Genomic DNA, 23,102 nt, shown 5'->3' on the forward strand with positions numbered 1-23,102 from the left:
ACTTAGGAAGTACAAAAGTACGGCTTTTTCATCAATATATAGTCATTGTAATAATGACAAGCTTACCCTTCCTGTCTCACCTCAGGAAATAGTTTGTGTCAGTAGGTAAGCAGGAAAAAAAAAAACGGTATTTCCAGATTATTAGCATCCATTTAGGGGTAGCTATCAGCTTGTTCCTGCTAGCAGGAGAGGTTTTCAAATATTCACTCACTCAGCAATTAGTAAGTAAGTACCTGTAGAGTTCCAAACACTGGGATGCCCAGCGTTGGGGGTAAGATGGAGGCTCACACACAAGAAAATACACAGTCTTTCTTCACTTGAGAAGCTCACCATCTGGTGGAAAAAACAAGCACGTCGTAGGCAATAATAATAAGCTAGAGTACTGAAGCAAAAACTAAGATTCAGGACTAAATAGAAGACAGTACTTCGAAAATGTTTATGACTTGTTCCGGGGGCCAACCATCCCTGCCCCACAAAAAAAAAAAAGCCTGGATGCTGAATTTTTCTCTTCCCAGTTGCTAGCAATAAAGTGCAGCGTGCTGAGTTATCAACGCTTAAATTCGATAGCAATAATACCTCCCTTCTGTGGGCAGAAAGTGCACAGTCAGCCATCATGACTTGTTACAGAAACAGATCCCTGCTCCGTAAGGTTAATCCGCTTTGAACATGATAAGGCACGAAGAGGTGGCACCCAGAGACTTCCCTCGGCTCCGTTCAAACATAGCCCAGAGCCCCACAGCCAGCCAGCATCTGTGCTGTTTGAACAAGACATACTTCTGCCCATGATTAATACTGGCTTTAGAGTTCAGTTTGAAGAATCAGATAAACAAGTATCCGTTTTCTGCTTTCCCTTCTCCCTGCCCTCTGTTCCAGTCCACTGCCCCATGGTCTCTGTTCTTTTGGTGGGTGGGTAAGAGAGTTTTAGACAAACATTGAAAGGCTCCCTTATTGGAAGACTTCAGCTTGGGACTGGTGTTTTCTGTCCCTGGAGGACACTTGGGCAATGAATTGCCTCATTGTGTTTAGAGGACGGCTACTCAGTGAGAAGTGTGGGTGTCTAGCTGAACCACTGCAGTTTTCTGGAGCCAACCAAATGGTGATGCTGCCCCCAGAAAAAAAGGGTTGGCTTGCCATCTAATTCAAAAAGGCTGTTAAAACTGTAAAAACAAAGCCAGTATTTCACATGTGCAAAAGGTCACTTGTAAAAAGTCCCCGTGGCACTGAGACTAATTTACATGTGATCATTTTTTGATTTGGACACCAGTATTCTGAACCATTACTCTGAAATAAGTTAGGCATTAGGAGACTATTAAAAAAACAACCACAAAAATCCTATACTTCTTTCGATATAGTCAAGGCAGTTCTGGACTATCTGTATTTGTTCGCTCTATTTATTCCAACTTTGTTTCAGAAATTAGTTTAAGTGGCCACGCTCTCAGTAAGAAGGCTACCCTAATTACAGACTCAAAGCAGGCTTGGTTTCTACTTGGGAAACTTATCCTACTTCAAATTTTATTCCTCTTGCTGAAATGACAATGAAATAAAAGTCCCGGGCAGTGCCAGGAGGGCTGCGATTACGGCCATAAAAGAGCAGGACTTACTCGACATCTCAGTTGGACCGATGTTTCAGCAGCTGCCAGCTCTAAAGCTGGCTGGAAGATACTTTTTGCACAAAGTTGGAGCACAGCTAGTACAGTTGGGGTTAAAGCAGCACCCTCACAGGCCCTCGGATTACTCAAGCAGTGAAGCCGAACAGAAAGACAAGCCCACTGTTTGTCCAGAGTTTTCTCTGGTTATGCCCAAAGAAATGATCTCTACAAATTCAGCCTACTTCAGCACTCTGAGCTGTGGGCCTTATGGAACTGACTGTAAAATACTCTCTTTCGTAAGAGCTTGGATTCTTTAATCCATGGCAGGCATTTCAAGCCATGGGAACAAATGTAAATACCAGACAGGTTTTTTGAATAAATAGCAACACTCAGCCTACATTTTCCCACTCCTTTCCCCACTCCATTTCTTCACTTTATATCAATCTAAAAGCTCTCCTGGCCCTAGCACGCCACCAAAATTCTTCTTATCAAATTTGTCAGTGGTCATTTTTAGAAAGTTATGTTACTTGGCTTAACAATTTGGACAATTTTGACCACTCTTTCTTTTTCCAAACTCTCTCTTTTTTTGGCTCCTCTGATGCTTTCCTTCTACCCATTTTGGCCTTTTCTTCCCAAAGTCTCCTGTTTATTGTAACCCTCTCCTTTACCTTAAGTGTCATGTTTCCTCAGGCCTTGATTTTAGTCCTCTTCTAGTTTTATATTTACTTCCTATGCTGCCATACCTGCTCCCGGTGCTTTGATTACCAAGTGTATTGGATGGTTTCAACAATCACTTCCAAATCAGCTTTTTTTATTGAGTGCCAGTTCCATATAGTCAACCGTCTCCTGGAAATAGCCCTGTGGAGACCCCACAGACTCCTCCAAATGAATATATCCATAATGGAACTCACCCCGAACTTGATCCCTTTCTTCAGTGCCCCATATCCTCTTCAATGGTGCACCATCTACTGGAAGGAGAAATAGGGAGTTATCATGGACTCTCTTCCCTTTCCATCACTCTCCATCTATCACCAGGTCTTGTTAAGTTTACTTTCTCAATGTCTCCTGAATCTATTCCTTTTTTTGGTCTCCTGCCACCAGCTGTCACGTGGACGGCTCATCTCCCATAGCCCCACAGGGCTCCCTGCAATACATTTTCCAGCCAGATTGTTGGTTTTAACAAACACCTAACTTAAAACCAACAGATAGCTTCCCAATGCTTCTGGGATTAATTCCAAAGTTCCAAACATGCCCCTTAAGGTCCAGTGCTGCCCCTCTAGTCTCATTTTGGGCCACAACTAGTCATTTGTGGTAATGAGGCACAACTGGTTTCTCTTAGAGTATGGTCTTTCCAATCTCAAGGCCTCTCACGTGCTATTCTCTCTTCGTTGTAGAGAGATGTACTCTTATATGTCCTTCCAGTTTCAAACTAAATCCTACTCCTCTTGCCTAATGCTCTGGCCAATCCACTTATCTCCCCTTTTATAAGTCATTATATTTTATTCTAAAAGCTTTTTAAACTACTCTTTTCTGCCAATACACTTGAACTTAGTAAGGGTGGGATCAAATTTATCTTAACTTCCTCAAGTAACTGGGGACATAGTAAAGTCTCAATAAATACTATTGAGAATAAATTAATGGATATTTAATGCATTTTTGCATAATAATGAGTATAATTATAAACCATTTAAAATGCTTTGCAGAACTTTTTGGGTAGGAAATAAAATGGACTGTTGCCTTTAGTCATAGAAGGAAATACTAGCATTTGTGCGTTAGTGACTATTTAAAGGAGCTAATAATAGGGTCATGTTTCTATCATCCCCTCAATATAGTAGACATCTTTTCTCTGTAAAACACTTCTTTTGTGGAAAGAAAAAACGAACCCAAATGAGTTGTGGTAAGATACAATTTGGAAATTTTATGTCCTTTTTTTTTTTCTTTCCCCACATTATTTATGTCGTTGCACATATTTTCTCTGCTGGATCTGGGGAAAGGAGAGAATGGCACACAGCAGCAGCAGATGTATTGGGAAGAGAGGTCGAGGCTTAGAGCTACAGCAGGATGCAAGACCTCGGCAGAGGCCAGAGAGGACAAAATAACAATAGGCAGAGACACCTCTTCCCTCAGCTGTGCTCCTGGGAAGCTTCTCTTCTCACCCAGGTACCACCTTGGGAGAAGGAAGGCTGACACCTTGAGAGGGAACCAGCTCTGCCTGGGAGCTTGAACTTCAACTGATGGGATGATGAAATGTTGTACTGACCTGAAAGAGATTGCTGTAAACAGAGAGACTGAGTTCACACCCCCAAGTGTGAACACTCATTGTTATTACAGAGCAGAAATAAGGACTGTGAGAAAGTCAAGTTTATTTTGGGGGAAGTGAAGGAACACTAATTTTCTGACCATCTGAGTCAGAATGTACAAGTTTAAATCTAACATAGAGAGAAGTCCTCAATATAGTATTTAAGGGCCTAGGACTACCTGCTCATCTAGGTGAGCTATCTGGTATAATAGCTGGGTCTCAGCCCCTAGTGGACTCAAGAAAGAAAAGTTTCTGTTTCAGATGTGCATTTTTATCCTTTCCAAATTATAATTTCAATGAAAATATGAATAAGATCAATCTAGGGTCAGAAGGAAGGCCACCCAAACCCCCATAAGAAAAAGACTGCATGTTTTCTCTTACTCTTGCTATGAGGCATCTTGTTTCCTCCATCTTTCCTCTTCTCAGCACCTCCTACATCTCTCTCTCCCCATCTCTCTGCCTCCATTTCTAGCTATCTCTCACTTTAAAAAAATAAATAAAAGTGAAAAATGAAAAAACAAATTGAGTTTCAATCCTTTGATATCATCTTCTAGCCTCAAATGAACTGTCTTAAAAAACTTTGAGCATAGGGCTCCCCTGGTGGCGCAGTGGTTGGCAGTCCGCCTGCCGATGCAGGGGACACGGGTTCGTTCCCCGGTCCGGGAAGATCCCACGTGCCGCAGAGCGGCTGGGCCCGTGAGCCGTGGCCTCTGCGCCTGCGCGTCTGGAGCCTGTGCTCCGCGACGGGAGAGGCCACAACAGTGAGAGGCCCGCGTACCGCAAAAAACAAAAAACAAAAACCAACTTTGAGCATAAAAATCAAGGATTTAAAAAGGAAAGAATTAAGATGAAATATGAATAATGATGTATAAAATGTAATTTGAATAATAATTGTTCTCCATGCCCACATAGAGCTGATGTAATTTCTTTCATCAGTATTTAATATAATCTTAATTAGAACTATCCGTAAAGAAACAGTCGCAGCATATTGACACATTTTACTCTGTAAAACTCAGGGCAGAAAGTAAACCTCTTGCATTTTGACACTTGATTAAAATTTCTCAATAAGGTAACTTGACCACATGGCCAGTAAAGGAAGAGCCTCCTCCCCCTCACTGTACTAAATTTCCAAAGCCATCTGTGACCTCAGCATTACTACAAGCTCTTGTAGAATTTCCCAACAACTTCTTAGGGGATCCAAAAACAATATTACGTTGATACAAATGCATAAGAAAAATTGAATGTAACTCTGATCGCTGTGTCCAGGAAAGATATACATATTTATAGAACATCATTTTTATTGCTGTATTCCATCCCATTGTATGGATGTGCATGTATAATATACAGTCATGTAGGGGATTCCTTGGTGGTCCAGTGGTTAGGACTCCGAGCTCTCACTGCTAAGGGTGCACTTTCAATGCCTGGCTGGGGAGCAAAGATCCCACATGTGGCACAGCGCGGCCAAAAAAAAAAAAAAAAAAAAAGTATATATATATATATATATATATATATATATATATGTATGTATATACAATCATGTAACTGTAAACAAAGTTATGAAACTGCACATCTTCAGAAGAAGGCATGAGGGAGGCCTTAGCATGTGTACAGCTCCTCAGTATCTATGTATATACTGGGCCTGCAGTAAATGAAACGGTCCTCTGATTGTATCAAGCTTATAACAACAACTGTGAGGCAGATCCTTGAGAATTTAACCACCCAGGCTGCCTGGAGGCGTCCCATGGAGCTGAACTCCACAAAGAGGGACAACAGAGGATGATAATACAAATGAGGCTGGAGTATCAAGCGTAACGATGTATTGTGTACTTAAAATCCCGAGTTTCCAAAGAAACATGCTTTTGCCTATAACAGTAAAGATAGAGGAGTTATGGTTCAGGGGAGTTCATACTGTCTGAAAATTAAATAATAATGGAAAAATGTAGGATTTTTAAATAATCCTCTCTATACTGATACTTTTTTTGTCTTTCAAATATTGTATTCTTTATTTTGTTACTGAACTATAGTTTATATGCAATGTTGTGTTAGTTTCAGGTATACTGCAAAGTGATTCAGTTATACATATATATATTCTTCCTTACATTCTCTTCCATGATAGGTTATTACAAGATATTGAGTATAGTTCCCTGTGCTATACAGTAGGTCCTTGTTTGTTATCTATTTTATATACAGTAGTGTGTATCTGTTAATCCCAAACTCCTAATTTATCCCTCCCTCCCTTTCCCCTTTGGTAACCATAAATTTGTTTTCTATGTCTGTGAGTCTATTTCTGTTTTGTAAATAAATTCATTTGTAAGTACTGATACTGTTTTAATGCAGGGCTCTAAAGCTTTCAGCTCCTCTTGGAGAGAAGAATTAGTCCCATGGTCACCACAACTTCCAAATAAATCTCTTTCTTCTGGAAAGCCAGATTGGGAAGGCTTACAAAGACAGACTTCCCTGGGCTCTTTCCAGAACTTGCACTTCCGGCACAGCCGAGAAACATGGCAGCAGCAGCCTATCTTGTGATACTCTAGCTCCTCCACTCTGATAAACAGCCAGAAACTAGGGGGTGGAAAAATGGATTAACATCAATAGAAACACTTCTCATGTTTAAAAATACAAGGTTCAAGCTGACCAAAAATATGGGGGTGAGGCGAAGGGTCAGAAGTAAGTGTTACAAGTTATATCTTGCATTTTGGCTGCAGACTCACTTTCTAGACATTAAGTTCCATGAAAGCAATGACCACATCAGCTGCTACTTTTCTTTTTTCTCCAGAATATAATATTGGACCTGAACACTGGGTAGTCAGGAAATATTTGTGGAATGAATGAATGAATGAATGAGTACAAAGAGAGATTAAACTCTTTGTCGTATGACTGAAGGACAGAGACTTTAGTCAGCTAAATGCCATCCTTTTGTTTATTTTTCTTCAGGTAGAAATCATTATATGCTCACACAGAACTATGTATAAAATAGATAAACAACAAGGACCTACTGTATAGCATAGGAAGCTATATTCAATATCTTGTAATACCCTATAGTGGAAAAGAATCTGAAAAAGCATATCTATGTATACATAACTGAATATATGTATGTAACTGAATCACTTTGCTGTACACCTGAAGCTAACATGACATTGTGAATCAACTATATTTCATTAAAATTTTATATGCGACATTTAACTAAAATAAGAGGCTTAGTGCAATTATTATTAACAAGCACTATCATGAATGCATGATATGTGCTTTCCAGAGATGCATAAGAAGCAAAAACAGAGAGGAGCCTTTACTATCAATAATGCTACGCATAGAATCCTGACCTACACCAGGAGGAAGGTGCCCTCTTGGGGCCCAGCCACGTCACTGACTTTGCTGTCAGAGGTGAAGAGCTTTGAAAATTCACGGACAACTGACATCGTGAAAGGAGATGGGAACGGATGTCTGAAAACTCCTATCAGATGTGGTTGCAGACTAAAGGTGTCCAAAGTTGGAACACTCTTGTACAACTTCATCCTTTCATCCATAAACATTTGCCATTTTGAGTACTGCTTTGTACAAGGAGAAGTTACAGGGAAGAAGGTAGACACCAGCCCTTGTACTTAAAGATCATATACCCTGCTAACTCCTTTACCAGCTGGCTGTCTCTTAATGTAAACCCTTCTGTTCAAAAATTATTTTACTAAGATTCTTAACAATTCTGGTTTATATATCCATGTATTGTTACAACATTATGTCACAGTTACCTATATTTTAATGATTAACATCTATTTTATTAAGCCCCTTTTCTATCCTAATTTTTTTGATTACTATTTTTATGTTCAAGTATTTTAAAATATGTTACAAATACGAAATTCTACCCCTAAAAAACCTTACATTAAAAAAAGAAAGCAAACTAAAAGGACTAGAACATTTCTTTAAAAAAGAGACTATTCCTGCATGTGCAAAATAATACTATCACACTTAACAAATGTCACAACTCTCTTATATTAGCAAATATAAAAGTTATATTAAAATCTCCCCATTTGACATTAAATGTTATTTGCAGCCAGCTGTCTTTTTAATTCTATACCTTAAAACTCCCACAAGATCCCATCTCACACACACACACACACACACACACACACACACACACACACACACGCATACTCCTATAAATCTTTCAGTCCCTGTCTTTCTTCAGACTGTACAGTACGTTGATACTCTAAAGTCTGTCTCTCCTTTGCCTTCCTTTCCCTGGTCATCTTCCCCTTGACCCATCACTTCCTATTCAGCCTCCAAGACAGCATAGAAGATGCAGGTGGTGAATCTTATAATTAAAAACACATTTTTGAACACGCTGTTCAAGAGAAGCTCTTTTCTGCTCCAAACCCATTTTAGGACTTGGACCGCTTTAGCTATTATAACAGCTCTCAAAGAAGCACTTGTACAATTCAGAAGAAAACTTCCCTTGATTTTTGGCTGAAATTCTGTCCTCAAGGAAGAACACAGGAAGGACAAACAACTCCCACTAGTATTGGCACAAATGACCAAGCGGGACAAGTGTCCCCAGAAAGCCTGGGCCTGCTTTCAGTCCTGATCCTCTGTAATCACTTTTAGTTTCGAGAACACACCACAGAGAAAGTTGGCATGCATGAATATTTTCAGCCATTGAGAATATTAATGTGAAACTGGAATCACGCAGTTGATAAGGACACTCAAACACACCCACTTTCTAAGGCCGACCTGAACCCTGGGACTTCTCCTGACATTCTCAAGAACCAAAAATTTGGTGGTGGGGACTACAGAACATCTTCTCAGTTGCTTTTTCCATTTGCCAGAAAATGTTTCGTTGAATGCTTTCATCATAAAAAGCAGTCTTGGGCTTCCCTGGTGGCGCAGTGGTTGAGAGTCCGCCTGCCGATGCAGGGGACACGGGTTCGTGCCCTGGTCCGGGAGGATCCCACATGCCGCGGAGCAACTAAGCCCGTGAGCCATGGCCGCTGGGCCTGCGCGTCCGGAGCCTGTGCTCCGCAACGGGAGAGGCCACAAGAGTGAGAGGCCCGCATACCGCAAAAAAAAAAAATAAAAATAAAAAAATTTAAAAAAAAATAAAATAAAAAGCAGTCTTTACATTTTTAGATTACCTAGCAGTATTAGCAACTGCTTAATTCACAGGATACAACCTGCAATCTTTTTACCCTTCAGAAAGCAGTACAAAAAAAGAAAGAAAGAAAGAAAGAAAGCAGTAGGGAGCAAACTTCTCCAGGAACTCGTCCAATTACAGATATGCCCTGTTATGTGAGGTGGAGTGTTGATGGACCCAGAGGCTAGGAGCATGGAGGGAAGGTGGAGAGTGGTTATAATGCCAGAATGGAATCCTTCACTGACTCAGGGCTGTGTGATCATTAGAACACAATCTCTGTGGAGACATATTCCAAACATTCTATGTTTTCATGTCACTAGCTTTTCTAAACATTTCCTGAAGCAATGCCATTTTTCAGAACTCCTTTTTCTTCCAGGTAAGCTCTTTCGCGTCAATGTCAGCCTCATCCTCCAAGGTGATGTGCTGTCAAGGTGTCCTATGGGATATTAAAGGGCTTTAGCCAGTTAAGGACCCCCTCTAGCCTATAAGGCGCAGCACGTTTGTGCAAATTAGAAAGAGGAGCTCCCTCTGCGGAGATGAATAAAAAAAAAGTGACCCTCCCCTCTGGGTCTATGCCTCCCGGGAAATGGCTGGGCAAACAGAAGCCCCGCATGCAAAGGAACAGGCCTCTATTCTCCCCAGTGGAAGGACCCTACCTCAGGGGACCCACTGAGCCAAGCAGGGCTGTGCCTCAGCCCCAACCCTCCTCATAGGTGAAGGACTTTGCATGGACTGCACGGCCTTGCTTGGCTGTCCTGCCCCCAGATTCCCAACCAAATCCCTGCAGGTGCTGGCCTTTGTATAAACTCGCATTTTAACATGATGCTTGATTCTCTCTTTTGGTACCTTTGTAGCATCCTTGGATCAGTATCACCCATATTCTCATCGGCATGAGGCGTCAAAAGTATTTGCCCAAACAAGAAAAATGGAAAGAAAAGGAGATCCTAGGTGAGTAAGCAAGGAGGTTGAAGGAGAGGAGCCCTCTACACTCATTACAGGAGAAAGTGGAAACCATTCACACTTCTGCCCTGGCTGAGGACCATGAGACAAAGGATACATTATATGTACAATTCACCTCACAAACACAACTCTGTGCTAGTACATGTGTTTCTGAGGCAAACAGCAATAATACAAATCGTACTGTTGGAGAGCGCACCAATAAAGTGTGCCTGTAAGCAATGCAGAGACCCAGCCTCACACTCGACGTGAAAGCATCCCTTTCACACAATGGATATGCACGCAGTCGCACATTCTCTATCTAAAACGTAAATGCACTGTTTGTTCCTGACCCATTTGTTAACTTATCATGATTTTAAATAAGAAAGTGGATGTTCAAGTCTTTCAGTCTGTTATTATTTTACTTCTAGAAGGTCCCTTTGATCTCACCAAATCTAATTGTCTGATAGGTAGAACCAATCTTAACTTTAAATCTCCTTTCTGTTATATTTTAATGGAAACAATTATATGGGAATTCTTTACATTTCAGGGTGTAAAACTGTAACCTATATACTGTAGCCATTTCAACGTGGCAAAAAAAAATGTTTAAATCATCTGGACAATGGCATGAGACAAAGAAATAATTCCTGTAGGAAAAAAACAATTGAAATTGTGTAGCATCCCATACTTTGGGGAGGTTTTCTGAGATGTTGTAGAGAAGGGAAGTAGTTCTGATGAAACGGGCCCCCACCAAAAGTCTAACCCCAAAACTTCGCTAATGTGGAAATGGAAAATCCTGTATCTTCATTGATTTTCTTACTTCTTGTATCTAGTGCCTGGTGCTAGTACTAAGGGCACAAATACACAGTTACTGAGTTAAGGAAATGTAAGTTTATTCCTAAGTCAAGAATTTCACTGTTTGAAGCCTGTATTATTTGGACTCATAAGCCCCAAGTCCATTGTAATATAATGTACATTTCTGTCATTTAGGGTACAAGGGACTAAGACTAGCATGAAGAAACTCAAAACCCATTCAAGGTCCCCAAGTGCTGAGTATGGCTTTCCCCTGTCTACAGTGATACTCTACACCACCCTGACAACTTATCTGATGGTAGCGGTTCCAAGGAGCTGTGGGCATTTAAGGATAACATACAACCTATGACAAACCCTGCCTCCGAATTTAAGAAACTCAGGTGTCTACAGGGACCAGATGGAAATATGAGTGAAGCAAGGGGAGGATTTGCCTATTAAATATGTACAATTCTTTCATATTTTCCTGAAGAAACACACTCTCCATTTTTCTTGAAACATGAGGTGGTGTTGGCATGGCCTGGCATTTGTTATCCTATCATTGACAGTAACGTTAACAGCTGAAAAATATTTCCGGTGTTAAAAGGGGGGAGAAAAACCATACTGGTGAGATGATTGGCAACTGTTACTCAGCCTCAGCATTAGAGACAAAGGGAGTGATGGAAGTCCTGCTGTCCTAGAAAGCTCCTGTCTGCCTCACGGGGCCAGCTGCTTCTCAGCCCTGGACATTGTTACTGCATAGAAATATGTAAACTCATTGTTCTCCCATCTTCCAATGTTTCAAGGGGAAGACGAAAACCCAGATTTTTAAGTAAAATCTCCCAATTTTATAATGTTAGCTGAGCCTCTTTAAAACCGGGTGAGTCAAGAAAAACACAGAAGGCCCTTCTTTTTGAAACCTCTGGTCTATACCATGCATCTCAGATTAAAGGGATAGCAGATAGTCTTGGAATTCTCAAGGGCTTAGAACAGAAATCAGTGAGCAACGTGCATCCCAATGTTGAAGAATTTGCTTTCATGTATGATGTGAAGCAGATCACGTTTTTATCTCCTGCCTATTACAGGGGTGCAGTCGCCCCTCCGAAGTGTCTGTGATTCTCTGACTTAGTGTTTGCAGCTATTTTTCAGTGTTCAACATCTGTGCCCTGTACTTGGGGAGGACGTGGCCTGTATTGGCTGCGTGCTTCCATTCTGGATATGTATTTGTATCTACAGATCACTAGGTAAGGAGGTTCCTTAGTGTTTCTCCACTGGATCGAGAATTCTGTCTGTGCTGGTGATAACTGCTACCTGAGCTCCTGGAAGACGGAACAGGTGCACTTGAGGACCATGCACATTGTCAGATGGATTAGTTGTCAATCAAGACCCGGCTGAGGCCAAGAACCCAAACCAGTGATTTCCCACAGGCACCTTTGTGCTCTCTGTTTCCAGTATATTAAATACTCCAGACAAACATACACAATTTTATTAGTTGGAGCTTCAGGCAAAAATCCATTCCTGGTCTCCCGCCTTTGAGAGATGGGCTAGATATCTTGGGAAAACTCAGGTGTCCCTTGAACAGGAGCTCTAGACTCTAGAGGAGGCTGTTCCAAGCCCTCCTTGATTCCCATTGTTTCTTCCAAGCAATAAATTTCTCTAGACCTCACCTAACTAGCTCAGCTGTGTTGGAGCAAAGAGAAATGAAACAGATGAAATAGAAGATGTTGCTTCCTGAAGTCTTGGCTTGGTCTAAGGTGGACATTGAATTCTTCCTTCCTTTCAGGCACTCTTCCTTGGTCTCACTTGGCCTTCCAAGGATGAGGACATCTCTAAGGTGGCATATCTCACAAATTGCAATTGTGGAACATCTGCAAACTCTCTCTCTCTTTCCCTCTCTCTCTTCCACTCCCTCTTTTGCTCCCATATGTCATATCCCCAAATTGCCCAGAATAAAACAGTAGTAATTCTGTCACTGATTTATCGTAAATCACACAGCAAGCTTGGAGAGCAAACTAACAGTGCTCAACTTTTCCGGCATGAATTTCTGTCACTTTGAGCCAATAAGACTTCCTGGAGTTGACAGGTAGGCATTTCCAAACGAGTAGCAATTTTTTGAAACTCCAAATCAAGAAACACAGCTAACAAAAAACAGAAAAGAAAGAAAAACATTCAAAGTTTTCACTACCCTTAAATTTAGCTCAATGCCTCACCTATGAAACTGTCCCAAAGTTTCAACCTTTTAATCCACAATGTCAGTCCAGACAATTCAAATCTGAACTCTTTCTCTATCAATGACCTATTTCCCATTTCCTTTAAGGATTAATCTCCAAGTTCCAAAGGGAATTCTTAATTGTATAAGCCGATCTTGGGGAAAACAAACCGAAGATAACACAGAAATAAACCACATCATGTTACACCTTTTTTAAAACTGCTGGCATTTGACATCAATTCTGCAAATACCAGACTTCTTTTTTTAACATCTTTATTGGAGTATAATTGCTTTACAATGGTGTGTTAGTTTCTGCTGTATAACAAAGTGAATCAGTTATACATATACATATGTTCCCATATCTCTTCCCTCTTGTGTCTCCCTCCCTCCCACCCTCCCTCTCCCACCCCTCTAGGTGGTCACAAAGCACCCAGCTGATCTCCCTGTGCTATGCGGCAGCTTCCCACGAGCGATATGAACCTGGCAGATAGGCCTGATTCACAGCCATTGTTTTATGTGCGGGTGCAGAGATTTCCTAAGGGTTGTCTGGAGACCACACTTAACTCTGTGTGGAAGGAGAGGCCCACATGTGCATCTGAGTGAGAACATCTGGGCTGCAGGTGGAAAAAGGCTAATCCAGGGGCGCTGCCCAATCTGTCAATAGAGAGGAAGTGAGGGCAGGTGCAACAATACAGCACTTACCGGTTGATACTCAGGTGCTGGTCCCGCTCTTGAGTGAAGCTGCTCCCGGGTGTCAAAGGGAGAGAACCGGCTCCTTCAGAACTCAACCTTGAGCTTAGTCTCCAACACGACCCGTCTGCAAGCCTTCCTCTGCCACACAGACGTGGTTTCATGGCAAGCACGTAGGTCAATCATTTGGTTAGTCAGAAAATATTTAAGCCATCTGTACTGATGGAGCAGGCGTTGTGCCAGGTGAAACATTCTTACACAACCTGACTGCTGGGAATGATTTGTACATATTGGAACCAGGCACAATAGGCAGCTTAAGATACTTGGAGTGGAGAAGTGAAAACAAAGGATGTGGTCTCACTGTGGCTCCCTGACCTCAGGGATCTGTGTGGTTTCCATGATTATAAATTACCTCAAAAGAAATGGACTTTTAGGTAGAGAGAAATTATTCTCAGCTGCAGGGTTACAAAGAGTAAATTGCCAAGCTCAGATGTCGGAGAGTCCCTCTGGTCGTGTTCCTTTTTAAATGTCGCTGCTGTTATGGTTCTTCTTCCCTCTATAAGTCATCTTTCGGCTTGGCAAAAATGAACTGCAGACTGTTGACTATCAAGGAAGTGAGATCTGGGTCTCCCAGCTGTGCTGCTGTAAACGATTCAATGAGAGCTCGAATGACCTCCACAGGCATATGTAGGCAGAGCAAAGTTCACTCCTCTCGCTCCAGGATGGGGCCAGGCTAAAAGGATTCATTCTGCTTTGACTGATAAGGAAGTGTGCTTCCTGTTTCTCTCTGAGGGCAAGAAGCTTAAAGTTCAGCAGCATCAGAGAACCATGGTGTTCCCCCCCCCAACCCCAGATCTGAGACTCGAGCCTTGCTATTTTTAAGTCTGTCTTTGGCTGAAGAGCTCCTCTTTGGCCTCCTTGGTCTTGCTATAGAGAAGAGGAAGGGACCTGCCAGAGGAGAGGCCTCTGTCCTTCCTCCCCGACACCAGGCTAAAGGATCCCTTGAAAATATCAGAACTAGGATGGGTGTTCACTGAAGCCAGGGCATAAGCATGCGCCAACTAGATGCTGACTTGGAGGATGCAAAGACATATCTATCGGGCGAGGGTGGCAAGCCCTGCAGTCAGAGACCCTCTAGGCACCTCGTCGGTGCCTAGAAATGGTGGCATCGGTGTCGACATGAGACCAGTTCTGCTTGGCTTGATGTTGGGCAGTGGACAGTAGAGTCTCTTCCTGGCAAAAGCCTTCAAAGCCCACTTGGGGATAAATTGTATTTCTGCCTAAATAAACCAAATTAATATCTGTTGCTTGCCACTAAAAACCCGGAGTCACAATGTTAGCCCTTTCCCAGCTCTTCTTTTCCTCTCTCCTCTCCCATCTTCTCCCTTATTCTCCTCTGCCCTCCTCTCCTCTCCCCTCTTTCATGCCCTCCCCTTCTCTGAGCTCCCTTTTCCTCTCCTCCCCTCCACCGCTTCTCCTCCTTCTCTTCTTCCCCCCATTCCCCTTCCTCTCCCCGTCTTTTCCCCTTCCATCACCTCTTCCCCCCCCCTTCCCGTCTCTCCTGTCCTACCTTCTCCTCCTCTGCCCCTCTCCTTCCCTCCCCATCCTCCTCCTCCTTCTCTCCCATCCCTTACTTCCACTGCTTTCTCCCCCCTCATTATTCTGGCTCTGATATTCAAATCCTTATGGACAGTCCTATCTTGAAAGTAGCAGAACTGAAAAGAACCACTCCACTCCCACTTTGTAGTTGATAAAACTGAGACCTAACAGATTTGGACAAACGACTCCAGTCAAACAGCTAAAATCTGGAACACCTTCCTCCTTATTGAATGCTCCTAGCACTGTGCTATCACACTGTCTAAAAAGTACACTTGGTATGTTTCCTGAAGATGAATGAGCAATTCATTTAATTCTACAGATATAAGGGGATAAGGAGAAACATTTAGTAAAAAGAAGTTTATAAAATTTTACATCTCGCTGCATTTTTCCCATTGTCTTTGAGGCAGAATATAGTAGATAGATGTGTATTTGCATCCAGTCCATGTTTATTCGGTGACTTGTGTGGTCATGGGGTCATGTGAAAAAAGTTGAGGTGAAGACCAGGGAAATCACCTCTGCTGGCCCAGGAAATTAAGGATATCCGTTATCAGTATTAGTATTCTAAACAGGGAAAAACCATTTGATTATTTGCGTCAACACAGTGCTCTTTCCAAAGGTTAATCTTGTCTTTCTCTGCTTTAAAATCACCCCGTGGTTTCCCCTGGCACTTGAAATAGAATCCAGGGTCTACATAGAATGGCTGTATCACTTCGACTCCACTCTGGGACACTTGTGGGTTGAAAGGAGCCGCAGTTCCATTAGTCATCAGAACGGGACGGCAGTCACAAAATGAGACCATACCAGCAAACCAAGACCCTTGGTTACCCCACCCACAGGGACATTATTTTCTCCTCAACCTCATGTGGTACCACTAAACTCCTAATCTCGCAGTTCAGTTTGCTTCTGGCATGCTGGTTTTCTTTCTTTCTTTCTTGGTTTCTTTCTTTTTTTTTCTTTTTTTTCTTTTTTTTGCTCCTGGCTATCTTAAGCTAGGTTTATTTCCAGAGCCTCTGTACTCGCTGTGCCCTCTGCTGGAACCCTCTCCCCCATCTATTCACTTGGCTGCTTCCATGTCATTCTGTACTCCACTCAAATTTAGTTTCCCAAGAATGACCTTTCCTCACCATCCTAATACTGTTCAACCCCTCCCCACTTCCCCTTCTGGCTTCCCTTTATTTGAAATGATTTAATTTATTTATTGGTTTAATGTCCACAGAGGCAAGGACCTGGTCTCTCAAGTCCACTTCTTCATCTGCAGAGCCAAGGACGGTGACCCAGTAGGTACTCAAATTGATCTGTCCAATGAATGAATATGTGACAGTAGACGAGAAAAGGACACTATACAGCTTTGCTGATGGTGATTGTAGATGTGCACTCAAAGGCAGGTTAACATTCCTACAGTCACACATACACAACACAGCACAATTCCTGTAAGAGCTTATCTTTATCTCTCCTATTTACAATGACGTTGTAGAAAGGTACCTTCATTTTAATGGTCTAAAGGCACTGATTTATTTCAGACCGTTCCATACACTGCATAGAACGTGAGATTCAATGAATTCGTATGCCTCCTTGCCAAACGTACAACTATTCACATTCTGCTATTCTTGTTTCATCTTTCCCCGTACCTACAAAATTTTTATTTCTTCAGAGAATTTTAAATCCTAGGTAGCACCTCATTTTACCTACAGATGCTTCACTATGTATCTCTTATAGGCAATCCTTGTTTGTTAGCATAACTATGGCACTATTATCATATCTAACGAGATTTATAAATAATGTCCAGTTTTCTCTGATTGCCTAAAATGTGCATTTTTATAATTGGTTTCTTTGAATCAGAGAACAAACAAGAACCAAATATTGCTTTTATTTGTATGTCCCAACTTTCTTTTAATCTATAATACACCCCCTTCCTCCTCCACCCTCCACTCTGCCACTTTCTATGTTGAAGAAAATAGGTCGGAGAGATTGTTCAAGATGGCGGAGTAGAGGGACGTGCTCTGACTCCCTCTTACAAGAACACCAGAATCACAACTAACTGCTGAACAATCACTGACAGGAAGACACTGGAACTCACCAAAAAAGATACCCCACATCCAAAGACAAAGGAGAAGCCACAGTGAGACGGTAGGAAGGGCGCAATCACAGTAAAAATCAAATCCCATAACTGCTGGGTGGGTGACTCACAGACTGGAGAACACCTATACCACAGAAGTCCACCCACTGGATTGAAGGTTCTGAGCCCCAAGTCATGCTTCCCAATCTGGGGAGTCCGGCAACAGGAGGAGGAATTCCTAGAGAATCAGACTTTGAAATCTAGCGGGATTTCATTGCAGGACTTTAACAGGACTGGGGGAACAGAGACTCCACTCTTGGAGAGCACACACAATGAGCCCTCTTGGAGGGCTCATTGGGACCAGGGGGAGGACCCGTGATCCCCCCATAGGAGTCTGAACCAGACTTACCTGCTAGTGTTGGAGGGTCTCCTGCAGAGGCGGGGGGTGGCTGTGGCTCACCAAGGGACAAGGACACTGGCAGCAGAAGTTGTACTTCTTGGCATGAGCCCTCCCAGAGTCTGCCATTAGCCCCACAAAAAAGCCTGGGTAGGCTCCAGTGTTGGGTCACCTCATGGCCAAACAACCAAAAGGGAGGGAACCCAGCCCCCCCCCATCATCAGACAAGTGGACTAAAGTTTTACTGAGCTCTGCCCACCAAAGCAAAGGCCAGCTCTACCCACCACCCGTCCCTCCCATCAGGAAACCTGCACAAACCTCTTAGCTAGCCTCATCCACCAGAGGGCAGACAGCAGAAGCAAGAAGAACTACAATCCTGCAGCCTGTGGAAAAAAACCATATTCACAGAAAGATAGACAAGATGAAAAGGCAGAGGGCTATGTACCAGATGAAGAAACGAGAAAACCCCGGAAGAACAACTAAATGAAATGGAGATAGGCAACCTTCCAGGAAAAGAATTCAGAATAACGATAGTGAAGATGATCCTGGACCTTGGAAAAAGAATGGAGGCAAAGATCAAGAAGATCTTTGTTAAGCAAGGATATAAAATGGAGAAAAGACAGTCTCTTCAATAAGTGGTGCTGGGAAAACTGGGCTGCAACATATAAAAGAATGAAACTAGAACACTCCCTAACACCATACGCAAAAATAAACTCAAAATGGCTTAGAGACCTAAATGTAAGACCAGACGCTATAAAACTCTTAGAGGAAAACATAGGAAGAACACTCTTTGACATAAATCACATCAAGATCTTTTTTGATCCACCTCCTAGAGTAATGGAAATAAGAACAAAAATGAACAAATGGGACCTAATGAAACTTAAAAGCTTTTGCAAAGCAAAGGAGACTACAAACAAGACAAAAAGACAACCCTCAGTATGGGAGAAAATATTTGCAAACAAATCAATGGACCAAGGATTACTCTCCAAAACATATAAACAGCTCATGCAGTTCAATATTAAAAAAACAAACAACCCAATCCAAAAATGGGCAGAAGACCTAAATAGACATTTCTCCAAAGAGGATATACAGATTGCCAAGAGGCACATGAAGAGCTGCTCAACATCACTAATTATTAGAGAAATGTAAATCAAAACTACAATGAGGTATCACCTCACACCAGTTAAAATGGGCATCATCAGAAAACCTATAAACAACAAATGCTGGAGAGGGTGTGGAGAAAAGGGAACCCTCTTGCACTGTTGGTGGGAATGTAAATTGATACAGCCATTATAGAGAACAGTATGGAGGTTCCTTAAAAAACTAAAAATAGAATTACCATATGACCCAGTAATCCCACTACTGGGCATATACCCAGAGAAAACCATAATTCTAAAGACACATGCACCCCAATGTTCATTGCCGCACTATTTACAATAGCCAGGTCATGGAAGCAACCTAAATGCCCATTGACAGATGAATGGATAAAGAAGATGTGGTACATATATGCAATGGAATATTACTCAGCCATAAAAAGGAACGAAATTGGGTCATTTGCAGAGATGTGGATGAATCTAGAGACTGTCATACAGAGTGAAGGAAGTCAGAAAGAGAAAAACAAATATCGTATATTAACACATATATGACGAACCTAAAAATATGGTACATATGAACCAGTTTGCAGGGCAGAAATAGAGACACAGATGTAGAGAACAAACGTATGGACACCAAGGGGGGAAAGCAGCGGGGGGTGGGGGTTGTGGTGTGATGAATTGGGCGATTGGGATTGACATGTGTACACTGATGTGTATAAAATTGATGACTAATAAGAAACTGCTGTATAAAAAAAAAATTAAATAAAATTCAAAAAAAAGAAAACAGTTCATTTTTCTTAGGACTTCTCAGGTTCTGGATTTGGCTGATTCTATCTTCATGATGTCCTCAACATGTTTCTTAATCTCCCATATTTCCTGTAAGTTCATAGGTAATGATTCAAAACTTTTTTTCTTGGTGTTCTATACTTCCAACTGTAGAAAACCATAGTGTCTGGATGTCACACTCTGAGTAATGCTCAGACTGATATCTGGGTTTCCATGCGGTCAGTTTCATCCATCTAGTGTAACCCCATCCCCACACATACCAGCTTTTCATGTAAAGGTTATTACAGTTAATGATCATTGCCTAAATCTATTACTTCACTAAGAATTTCAAAATGAGATTTTTATTAAAGCTTATATTTTCTTCTTTATTAAGAAAAGCTTCTTCATCAACTATTTGGATGCCTTAAAATTTAGTCCTTACAGGAAGGGCAGGATACATGCTTAAGTCTTTCTTTACTTCTCAATTTTCCGAGTAATGGGTCAGTATTCCAGCAAACTCCAAGAGTGACCATTGGGCTTTTATTTTTTTAATATCATCATAAGTTCATCGATTTTTAAATATTTTATTTAACATGTTCAGTTCTTAGCAATTATTATTATTTTGGCTTTTTCGTACCTGGGTTCTCCTGATGCTGACCAATGGGAGCTCCTTCAGATTTGCTCCTGTGTTCTTTTGACACCACCCAGTTTTCTTTGATAATTTCTTTGCTTTCAGGCACAACAGTAATGCTCAAAATTCATCTTGCACATTTCCTCCTCGAGACCTGGAATCAGCAGTTCTCCAAGGAGTCTTGGGTCCTTTTAATGGGAAATACATATTTGTAAATCACAGTCTGGGCACCAGGAATGTTCATTGTTGCCAGTTGTTCAATGCTTCTAGGATTTTTTAGTGGAACAAGTGAGAAAATATGTATTTTTTAGAAAAATAAACATCATTCCTAAGTTCATGCTGATATTTTCACCAATTCAAATAAAAAATTCCAGTATTTTTACTTAAATTCCTTGGTTTTATATTTATATATCTTTTCCTCCAAAAATATCTTGACTCATGAGAACATTAATATAATTCATTATTTGCTTATTTCAATATATTTAATAGTTTCAAAATAACAATAACAACATTTCTAGTAATAACAAACCTACTGAATGCATTTTAAAATTTCTTTGTGGCTTTCTTTCTTATCATTAGAATGTATAGTCAAAATACTATGGTTTAAAGCCGCTTGAAGTGAATCTTCCCCGTGTCATTGCTGCCTACTTGATATATAGCTGGTTCAATTGTTTCTAGTTTTGATAACCATTATTTTTAGGGATTGCTTTTGATTTTACTTTTTTAAATTGTGTGAAATATAAGTATGATTTCAGAATCAAAATCACAGAATAAAGCATATTCAGTTTTAGAGAAGTTTAGTTTCCATCCCTGCCCCTACCCTGTTTCCTCTCTCCCTCACAGGTAACATACTTATTAGTTTTTACTTTAAACATCTATATATTAAATCATATACATATATACATTCACTGCACAAAATGTAACATAATATCCACACCCTTGTACAACTTGCTGGGGTTTTTAAAAAATTTTCAACTAACAATATATTTTGGCAATAGCTCCATAAAAATATAGAGAGATATTCCTAATTTCCTTAAGCTTGGCATAATATTCCACTATTTGGGCATACCTAGTTTATTCCATCCATCCTCTACTGATGAGCATCTGGGTTGTTTCCAGTCTTTTTCTGTTACAACTAATGGACCAGTCCGATTTTCAGACTTCAACTCCCTGGGAAAGCCATGTTCCGTCACAGTCCATTCAATGACCTTCATTGATGCCCACTACCTTAAACATCTTAAGGAGATTTTCACATATCGTGATCTGGTTCCTGCCTAGAGGAATTCATAATCCATTTGCAGCAGGAGTTCTAGATGCTTTCACATAGGACTCCACCACTGTGTAGCTGTGTGACTACATAGTGTGTGATTTGGGGTAGTTTAATTAATTTCTCTCAGTCAGTTTCCTCATCTGTGAAAAGAGATAGTGGGGTCTACCTGCCAGATGTATCGTGAGCACAAAATGAGACAAATTTTTAAAAGCACAATGCCCAGCACATAGTAAGCACTCAATAAAAGTCATTTATAAATGGTTATAGATATTTGGATAAAACATATCACCAGTGAAAATGAATATCATTAATATTTTAGAAGTAGCCTGGTGGAATAGGAAGAGCAAGAACTTTGGCATCAGTCAACCTAGGCTTCAGCACTAACTCCACCATTTCCTCTGACCTCCTTCTAGCAATTCATTTATTGCCAATTGAGCTTCAGTGCCCTCACCTATAAAATGGAAAAAATACCACTCCTCTGGTTTTTTTTTTTTTTTTTTTTTTTTGATAATTACAAGAGATTGCACCAAAGACAACTTCAGGCACAGAGTAAGCAGATAATACATATTGCTCTATATCTCTACCCTGCTCTACCATGTTACAATACAAAGACTGACGTTGGCAGTTGTGATCCAGCTAACGTACAAGTGTGGCCCTCTTACTGGAGCTGCTGGGCAAATGTCCTTTGCTTATGGCAAAGCAGAGGGCACCAAGGGCTTCCTTGTTAAGAGTCCCTCTCACCTGCATGGATCCATTTTCTTGAAACCAGAGTATTTCTTAGTTTATCTGAGGATCGATCTCTCTCCTCAGAGATGTTCTCTTTGGATTCCTGCCTTTTATCCTCTACTCTGCCCAGTAATCTAATGCAACATTTCCATTGCTTTACTAGAAACTGTAGCCTTGGGTTTAGATGACAATCAAACCCTAAAGGCAAAGTGGGCTTCACTCAGCCCTAAGTATATGTGACTTTAAGACAAGATAGCAAACAACAAGGCCTGAACGGCAGCAGCACATGGGAGGTCTCGTGATTCCCAGTTGTAGCATCTGACACTCCAGTCATTTTACATCTGGGGCATATGTGTGGTCACGAGAGGCCGACTGAGTACAAAAGGACCGCTTCAACTCAGGGAAGACAACGGCTGAATGGCTCCTTCCCCATTCCTAGATAGTGAATTATGACCCTTCTCCCTCAGTCAGGTGCGAATAATAGCCTGATTCTCATCACCTCAGGTCACTCATCACACCGTCTCAATGATGTGGTAATGCAAGCGCTTGATTCAGAACACAGTCATTGGGTCGATTTTCATTTATCTTGGATATGGTATGGATAACCTCTTAAGCGGGTCCTTGAGTTAGTCTTGCAGGGAGGATTGACCAAGGATCAAATCCTGAGGTGTTTCCAAAACTAGAGGAGAGGTTCCAGAACCAGCTGTTAACCTTGTCACTCTAAATATCTACAGAAGGTAGTACAGTTTAATATGATATAGTGTACTAGGTACTATGTGAAATACTTTATGTAAATCATCTTCTTTAGCCTCCCATGACAATCCTATGAGATAAATATAATTTTATTCCAGTTTTAAAGATGAAAAAACAAATTCCGAGTTTGAAATCTAATACACCAAGGTTCAAATCCTGATTGACCCACTCTTACTA

This window comes from Kogia breviceps, chromosome 5, assembly GCF_026419965.1.
Source record: "Kogia breviceps isolate mKogBre1 chromosome 5, mKogBre1 haplotype 1, whole genome shotgun sequence".
Classification (NCBI taxonomy): Eukaryota; Metazoa; Chordata; class Mammalia; order Artiodactyla; family Physeteridae; genus Kogia; species Kogia breviceps.